At 48.9% G+C, this 9636-nt stretch overlaps 1 long non-coding RNA gene across 1 annotated transcript; it reads right to left on the bottom strand.

Annotated features, from left to right (window-relative positions):
- Positions 1–6009: 6009 nt before the first annotated feature.
- LOC119286850 lies at positions 6010–9305 on the bottom strand. Its single transcript, XR_005140668.1, has 6 exons — positions 9234–9305; positions 8243–8368; positions 7574–8121; positions 6761–6882; positions 6269–6393; positions 6010–6122 (listed from the first exon to the last, which is right to left on the bottom strand). It is a non-coding gene; the product is annotated as an uncharacterized LOC119286850 (long non-coding RNA).
- Positions 9306–9636: the final 331 nt, after the last annotated feature.

The raw sequence follows: 9636 nt of genomic DNA, 5'->3' as shown, positions 1-9636 counted from the left end.
GGCGCCGCCGAAGCCGGACGAGTGGATTCGGCGCGGCGACGCCGGAGGGGGCGGGTACGGCCGGCGGCACGCGGACGCAGCTTCCTGTGAATGCGAAACAAAGGGGAGGGAGGGAGGAAGAGAGAGAGAGGGGAGGGAGACGCTGCGGCTGGAAACTTCACATGCGCCGGCAGCGGCAAATCAGGGGCACAGGGGTCATGCAACGGAGCTACGCCCGGTCCATGCGCCGGTGCGCAGCGGAGCGCTCGATGCAATGGCACGTTCCGCGCCGGTGCGCAGTGGGCCGGGTGCATATCGTTCAACAACAGGGTGCATCGCGCGTAGGGATAGAAGCGTACTTGTCATTTGGACTCGTAGCAGGATGCGTCAAGCCGTCGATGCCCATGGCCTTGTACTCTGCTCCAGTAATTACTAGGAGTCCTTTATATCTTTTCTTGAATGTAATGTAATGTTGAAGATATTCCTGGGAGTCTATGACAGGTGATTTGGACTTGTGCCCATACAGCAACAGCAGCAGCGTGCCCATACGTACGTCCCGAGCTAGGGTTAGCACTAGTACTAGCTAGTAGCCTTGTGGGATGATAGGACCGGTAGCTCACCGGAGAGGCCGGCCCGGCGGTAGGAGTGGTGCCCAAAATTCGTACGTAAGCAGAGCAGCCTCGCTCGCTCTATGGCCAGTTTGCAAATAAAGTGCAGTTCTCCAGCGTCTACCATTGCTGCCAGTGCCAGGAGAGAGAGAGAGGAGACTTTGGAGTTTAGACTAGCTTGCTTGGTTGCACTAGCAATAAATAGCACGGCTTGGTAGCGCATGACCCCCTCCCTCCCTACTCATGAACAAATCCTCCTACTACTACTAGTGCTTTGCTTATGGTTATGGTTTAGAACGACTATAGCAATGTCATCATATTGACCCAATCGACCTAAGAACTGCTTATGGTTATGAGTATGGTGATTTTGGACCAAATTGGTAGTATCTAGCTTATGATTTTGGACCTAAGAACATCGTACAAATACGCATGATGAATTAACAAATTATATTAACTTAAACATCATATTTTGGATCTTTATCAATTAAATATGCGAATGATTTCGTAAAGAAAGGGGAAAAAATCCCACTTATAAGAAAGAAAATTGTCCACCCATTGGACAGTGTGACCCTGATATACTTTATAACAATATATAATATAAGATCGATATAATCATATATAGTTTGTCATCTCTGTTCGCCACAGCAGAGAAACCAGAAGCCAAGGTGGTCGAGGCATGGTTCGATAATCGGTGGTTACCCAGATTCCGCAGGCCTCTTGAAACAGGGGAAGCCCTTGAGTGGGGACCAGATGCGACAACAACTGGCGGGTGTTAGCCTCTCCCTTGGTAGAGATGAGGTCACTTGGATGCTTGAGCCGCCCGGGGATTTTTCGACCGGGTCCTTGTACCGAGAGATCTTTCGTTCGGCGCCTCCTTGCGACTTAAGGGTGGTGTTTGGTTCGGGAACGAAGTGGAATGAAATGTCATGGTTCTGTGACATTCTGTTCCACTAGAATGGGTTGATTCTGTTCCTACGTTTGGTTGGGAAAGTAGGTATAATGGAACGGTTCCATTTCAGTGTTTGGTTAGAAATACAGTCATGGAAGGCATTTGATGTCACATATATGCATGATTGTCGCTGCTTGCCCTGCTGTGGCACATAGATAAGGGATTAGCACTGCAGCCGGAGCAGGCAATCACTGTCCGACACCACAAAGTCGCCACTAAGGGACAACAACGAGTTCACCAGCACATAGCTTGCTTGCGAGGTGCAGCCTCTCACCGCGATCCAGTTTCAGCTCACGGAGATCCGCAGCGACCCGACATGGAGCATCGCCAGAGATGCACAACAACTCGACATGGAGATCTGCAGCCACCCGACGCGGAGCTGATAGGTGATGGAGATGCTTCGCCAGAGAGGGATGGAAGAGGAGAGGCGGCGCACTAGTGGGAGATACGGGGGCACAGAGGGAGAGATAGAAGAGGGAGTGGCGACGGCGCGGTTGCGGGAGTCGCAGGGGAGAAGAGAGACGCGAGGCCGAGCCGTTCCGTGTGATTCCTCGGAATCGGAGGTATGAGCATATTCTGGATCTTAGGGGAATATTCCACTCGAGGGGAATGGGTGTGTTCTAGCGCTTCCCTACTACCGAACACGGGAACACGGGGCAGGCATGGGATGGACCCGTTACATTCCATCCGGCGACCAGAACCAAACACACCCTAAGTGGGCTATGGAAGGCTAGAATCCCGTCAAAAATTAAAAAAATATATTTCTTTAGCAAGTGGCGAGGAATAGGATCTCAAGTGGGGATCAAGTGAGAAAACGCAACATGCCGGGTGATGGCAAGTGTGTATGGTGTGGCGAGGATGAGACATGCGATCATATCATTTTGCGATGCGTCGTCGCTAGATTCGCGTGGAATGTGCTTCGGGCGACTACGGGTTGTACGTGGAATCCGGGATCTTTCTTGGATGAGTTCCATTTGATCAAAGCCTCGAGTGGCCAGGATCGTAAGCTTGCTTGGGTTTGCGGCCCTTGCATGGTCTCTTTGGAGAACCCGTAACAAAGCACTTGTCGAGGGTATATTTTTCCGACATCCGGCTAATGTGATCTACAAATTGGCGAGCAAGGGTGGAGCAACTTGCAGGCAGCCTTCGCACAAGGTGCTATGAGCTACGGCACGCGGGAAGGAGGGACACCACCAGTTGCGGAACCACCCGCCTTGCCGCCCACATCTAGGAGGATGGCTTTGCACACTGTGTCGTGTCAACTGGTCCTGATGGACCTTGCATCACTCTTTGTTTCTTTATGTTCTGCTCTCGTTTATCTTTAGTACTTGATGGACTTGTCTGTTAGGGCTTCAGTTTAAGTCCGGGCATCTACCTCCCCTCTAAAAAACTCATATATATAGTTCCACATAGTAGTATGTTCTTTTTCCTTTTTAGTGGAAGCAGTATGTAAGTTGTTAGTAATAGTATTATTTGATTTATTTATTTTGCTAATCAAGTAGTAGTAATAATAGATTGAAACAGTGCAGGGGGCGCATTTCTTTTGTACCACACCGAGAGGGTGGTCTTTTCTTTTTCCTAGGATAAGATGAAGAGGTGGTCTTTGGTTGCAGGCCTGAAGCGATCGGAAATCTTTTGCTTCCTGCTAGCACTCGATTCGATTGATAGTACTATCCACAGAGGTAGCGTGACAGCTGCAAGTTCCCTCGGAACTCGTCGAGAACGTACACAGGACTAGGCGTTGGGTTGCCTTACAGCTACTCGCCGAGAATACAGGACTAGCCTCGGGTAGGGCTAGCTAGGCTGGGTCATAGCATCATCACCACCAACGTGACAGGGTCCATGTGAATGCGTTCCGTAGCATATGACGCACCGTGCATGTACCGGCTCCCAACAAAACTGCATTGGATTTCAACTGTTATAAGGCCAACTCCAGCACGCGACCTCATCCCGTCCGGCCTCGTCCGTTTATACTAAATAGACAGACCCCACGGTCCAGCACGCGACGGCTTGAACCCATCTAGTCCGTTTTGTGTCCGAGCCGATCCATTCCGAGCGTAAACATGCGCCGGGTTTGGGTCGCAGAGGACAGCAAACGGACGCGTCGATCGTCCACTTTGAGGCCACGTGGCAGGCGGCCACCTACCTCCCACTGCCCGATATTAATGTGCACGCGCGGTCGGGCCCACCTGTCATCCGCCTAGGTAAACTGTCGCCGTCCTTCTTAAATGGGGAAGCCGTGGACCGCTCGTCGTCCACACTCCCCACTCCAGCCCGCGCCGCCTCCTCGAAACCTAACACGCCTAGCTTATCCTATCCCTGTCCTCGATCTCGCCGGCCGGCCGCCTCGCAGCCATGGGGTTCTGAAACACAGGCCGCAAAGGGGAAGCACGACCGCGAGGCTGGCTCGTCCTCGGGCCGCCGTCGTGGCTCCGTGAAAGAGGAGCCCGCATCACCACTGCGTCGGACCCCCGTGCCTACCCCATTCACCATCGGCCCTACGGCCGGCGGCGAGCGCGACCGGCAGTATGTCCACGTGGATGTATGCCGGAGTTATTGGGAGACGAGGACGCCGCTCCCGTGGAGTGACGTGCACCTCCCCAATAATTGGCATCTCTCCGCCGACTGGGTGCCGATCCTGCTGGTCCCGACGAGCAGCCGTGCGCACCGCGAGGAGATCCAGCGCCGCCTCCTGCCGGACGACCTGTACTATGACCCCAGGTACGCCCCCGACTCCGACCTATGGGACACGTGGTTCTGGGACGAGCACGACACGCAGCGCGCCTCTTTCTTCGCCGGCACATCGTCGGGGCCGCGGCGTCCACGTCGAAAGCGCGCAGCGCCTGCTCCCCAGGTGGGCGGGTGCGCGGCCTCACACCTATGTCGTCGCCTTCACCATCTCCGTCGCCACCACCACCTCCTCGCATGACAGCGGAGGAGGAGGCCCGGCTCATGCAATGTGTCATGGAGGACTCCATGAAGACGCACGATGAGCGCCAATGGGAGGGTCTCGAGGAGATGATGGCCCTCTCTGCAGCCGGCGACATCGCCATCCCCGAGCTGCAGATGGTGAGGGCGGAGGAGGTGATGGAGGAGGAGCCCGTGACCGCGTTCCCTCCGGGCCTGATGGGCCAGCAGTGGAGCTGGTCGTGCACAGCTCCGGAAATGGCCGACGCCGTGGGGGGCGTGAACTGGTGCCCCACGCCGCCGCGGTCACCGGAGCGGGAGGCGTCGCCATGGGAGGAGGTGGTGCAGGCACCTCCCGCCTTTCAGCCCTTCCCCGTGTACCACGCACCGCCCTCCCATCTCTGGACGTCGCCGGACTACGTTGACCTCGTCAGTGACCACGACGACAACGGCGGCCACTGAGAAGACGACCACGGCCACGACATCGACGGGAGCGTGCGGGCGGCAGTTTTTTTATGTTAATTATGTCTATGTGAACCGTAGAACAGAGCCGTTTTCTGGCCGTGATGGTTAATTTATGTTTTATGTTTTTATGTTTGCGTTTATTTAATTTTTTCGACATTTCATTTAGTTTTGTGTTTTCTTTAATCACGTTTACCCCAGACATGATTTGAGATGCGGCCGCGTGTTGGACGCACCGACAACCCAACGGCGCCAAACGGACATGGGCGAACCCATTGTCACCCCAAACGGACGAAATCCGGCCAAACCAGTCGTCCGTTTGGAGTCGTGCGGTGGAGTTGGCCTAAGGCGCAAAGTGTACTCTACTAGTACGTGCGCGTACCCTCGGTTTGGCAAAAGACTACACTCGTTGACTCACGAAACAGTTTGAATTCAATTCGCCAAGTTGAATTTCGTCTGGTCTCCCTTGTATCAATACGTGCATGCAGTGATCGATTCAAATTTCATGCATCAATGCGCCTGGAACTGGTCAAGGCTGTAAACCGTTGGGGTCGAACAAACAAAGCTGGAACCTGCAAGCACCCATCTCCTTTCGCACAGCCGGATTAGAGAGGGCGTGCTCGCCTGCCAAGCCACCGGCTACCTCTCGACAAGACTCCCTAGACGGGCAGAGGCTTTTGCCATCTGCAACGGCCAAGCCAACGGGCTTCTCACCTCTGGCTCCTCTTGACATGACCAGACGCCCCACTTGCAGCTTGCTTGCATACCCTGTCACCCGTACCTCAACGGAGAGAGAGAGACCGCATATTCTTTCACAGAGAGAGCTACTGATGATGCCTCAGTGGTGGTGGTGGGAAGAGAGAGAGATAAAGAGCGAGCGAGCGAGCGAACGCGCAGCGTAGTAGTATAACAACAACTAGTGGCTGGGGCGCCACCTGGTGGCGCCTCTTGAGGCAAGATTGTGCGTGCTAATCAAGCTGCCATATTTGTTAACGTGATTGTATGACAGTAGGCTTAGTTTAGTGAGAAGACAAACAACCCAAATGATATGGCAACAGAAATGCGTTACGGGCAATGCACATACACAAATGCATCTTTCTGCTGGGGAAAATAAGACAACATTACAGAAATGCATAACGGACAGTGCACATGTATATAAGAGAGCTTTCTCTACAGCCACCAGCAATGCCACTGTCGCAAAGAACACCAAACTCCGCCTGTGATGCGAGATTGTGTTAAGTACATGAGCTGAACCTTTGTCTATAACAGAATAATTGTCCACTTCAAAAAGTACAAATTGTCACTCTGAATCCCAGCAATAATCTGTACATGCTACTTTTTTCACAATGAATAGCTTACTAACCGATTAGCTGCCCATCATTCATAATAATGCGTACATCTCTCGAGGGAGTTCTTCGCCATTTCTCTTCTACTTTCGGAAGTGTCTGGGCAGACAGTACACAGAAATATCTGTCAATAATCTGCAATCTAGAACCAAATCAAACATCAGAAGGAAGCCGCCGTTCATGGTGCCAAAGTCTCGGCTCGATTAACCAACAATGTTTGAAGCAAAGACCTAACATTGGGCATGTTGAAACTTTCAATGGAGGGAGTAATAAAGTTCCCGCCTAACCCCACTAATGTATCGGCAGTGCAAGAGTTGATACTACAACTGTAACTGAATATGCATGACAAAAGGTAAACATGCCATGATTCAAGGGCACAGAAATCAAATTAAGAGTTGATAATAGTTGTATGGAGTACTTGATTATAATCATTTCTGGAACAATACCCTGAGAAGAGAACAAGTATGTGCAAGTACAGCTAGAACAAAAATTGATGGAGGATATCTAACCTTTGTATTTATATGCCCTGTAGAAGTCTGAATTGGATTGTCAATTACTCTTGCTTGATTCATAGACAAGTCCCAAAGCTTGAACGAGTTGTCAGTGGAACCAGATACTATGGTCGATGCATCTACATACTCGACATAGCTTTTAGGCCCAGTTCTTTCGCCACAATCCGAAGATTCTCCCAGAATCTGACCCCTACCCAGCTTCTCCCAGAATCTTTGAGCCTCATTTGTTTTACAATCCTGTCTAATTAGACCCTAACTAGATAGGATTGTAAAACAAATGGGGCTCAAAGATTCTGGGAGAAGCTGGGTAGGGGTCGGATTCTGGGAGAATCCCCAGATTCTGGCAAAAGAATTGGGCCTTAGTCTTTGTGTGGCCAATAACGAGCTCGTATGCCGAAATTCATTATTATGCATTAAAAAGTGTAAAAGACGAGGGAGATTGACAGTAAAACGTATACATACACAGCAGTACCAACGTGAAGAGGAGAGACATTAGGAAGGTGCATGACAGCATGAGGTAGATTCCCAAGCGTAAGTATTTTCTCATGTAAACTCTAATCAGTACTACAACTAAGACATCGAGTCAACCATTTTAGCATTGAGTCATCTGAATATAAAAATAATTTTCCAAAACATTTGAAGATTCAAACATTTTAGGCCACACTAACGCATCGAGCACTGTACATATACCAAGATAAAAGGGGGCACTCTACTCTAGACAAACATTTCTAATCCTTTGAAATGCTTGCATGTTCTAGTGCACCTCTGAAATGACACCAAAGGAATAGGAAACAGAAGAACAATGATTACCAAATAATCTCAAAGCTCGCATGTGATGAATGGGTGCCTCAATCCGCCGAATAGGCAGCGACGGAGTCAATGCCTGCAAGCTAGTGAGGAGCACCAGCAAACCACTGTGAGAAAAAGAAGGGAAAAACAAGCAGTGGAAGGAAACAAGTACATAATGTTCACCCTACCTAAGCAATACACCTAAGTTTACTAATCAAGACATTCACTTACAACAAAGGCCATTCAACAGCTCCAAAAGTCACAAACCAGAACAAAAGGATGCCAGGTAAGAAATCGTACAACATCCAATTTACTATTACCAATTTCCTTCTTCTTTCTTGTGATGAAATTCACCCAATTCAAGAGATTGCGAACTAATCTCACCAATCCCATGACTCAAGTTACCAATCCATTTATACTTTTTTGTGAGAGGCGTGTTTTAAATAGTTGGCATCCATCTTTTTGAATTCAATATTACCATCTAACCTTCCGTGGTCAGACATCATATACAAGCTGAAAGTGAAATAGTTTTCCACTTGGATCGTCTAGTAGTCTTGATCAGATTTTACCTACAAGAGGAGTCATCAGTAAGATAGGAGTTGCCAACAATCATTAATACATACTCCCTCCTTAAAGAAATATAAGCCCTCCGTAAAGAAATATAAGAGGGAGTAATCACTGACTACGTACCTAGAAATTTGACTTCTGATATGTCTTTAAGGCACACATATATCTTCAACCGAAGCAAAACCACATACATATACAGATGTATCTTAGTAAGAACCATCCATCTCCAACTACATCATCAACTGTATCCTGAGATAAATCATCAACTCTGGTCAGAACAAAAGGTCCCGATGTATAGCCTATCTAAATTGATATAAGATCAAACGAAATAAATCTGTGCAAAAATCAAACACTAATCATACTCCACTCAGAGATAATCACATAGCCGAACAAGCGCTCCTTCCAAGTAGCTTAATGGGTTTGATAGCCGAGTATCAGAATATGAGATTCATTGGCAGAGTATGAACCACAAAAAAAATTTAGAACTGACAAAAGAAAAGGGATAATATTGCATAATTTTCACCTTTTAAGAGTGCCACCTCATTACAGACATGAACTTTACATGAATTAAAAAGGATTGGTTTCTTTGCTTTAGTTTATCCCCTGTAGAAATATAATGATACATCTACTAATAAATCTAATGGTTCCAATAATTGTTTTTTTCTGGTTGACAACATGGAAAGTTGTGTCTGAACTCTGAAGTCTGAACTACAACTATAAGGAAATTGATTAAAAGGTGAACAATCATCTACAAAAACATGCATCTATACAGTGCAGCAACTGAATGTGTTGTTGCATCTGCTCCAACCTCTTGCTCTCATGCTGAAGTTATCTGTATGTATATACAATAAAATCTATGAAATAGAGACAACAGAACCTTAATTCCTATAGTATGTAGACATTTGAAGCAAGCAAGTAGCTAACAAATAACTGAATATGAAGCTCCACAGGTCATCTGTTGATCCTGACCACTCGTGGCTTTCTGTTACCTATGGGCTTCTACAATAAGTAATTTTCTTCTAGTATACTACTACCTTACTTGGCTTAGCAAGTTATATTGGAGGAATCAAGAAGGTACATACATGAGATGAATTTTGAAGAAGGATGACCTCACCTGGCCGAAGGCGCACTGCAAGACGAGGGTTTCCTTGCCCCTGGTGGCCTCGGCGATCTCCGGCAGCTGCTCCGTGAAGCCGTCGCGAGCGTAGTGGTGCGACCCGACGATCTACGCATCACAAATCCTCTCCTTTTCCCCACAGAAACCCCAAAGCACCCACTACAGACTGAAGGATTGGATTCATAGAACACACACTGATTAGCAACGAACACACACATGGAATTGCAGCGGCAGAGGAGGGAGAAAGATAAGATACGTGCACGCCAGGAGATGAGGAGGAGAGAAGTGGAGGGGCCGGCGCTAGGAGATTTCGAAAGAGAACACCACTGGTTCTCCAGATCGCGCCCGGCCGCCGCGCCGACTTCGCTCTGATTTGCATCGTGACGGCCGCCGTGTCCGC

This window comes from Triticum dicoccoides, chromosome 4A (assembly GCF_002162155.2).
Source record: "Triticum dicoccoides isolate Atlit2015 ecotype Zavitan chromosome 4A, WEW_v2.0, whole genome shotgun sequence".
In the NCBI taxonomy this organism is placed as follows: Eukaryota; Viridiplantae; Streptophyta; class Magnoliopsida; order Poales; family Poaceae; genus Triticum; species Triticum dicoccoides.
This window is presented reverse-complemented; position numbering and strand designations above follow the sequence as displayed.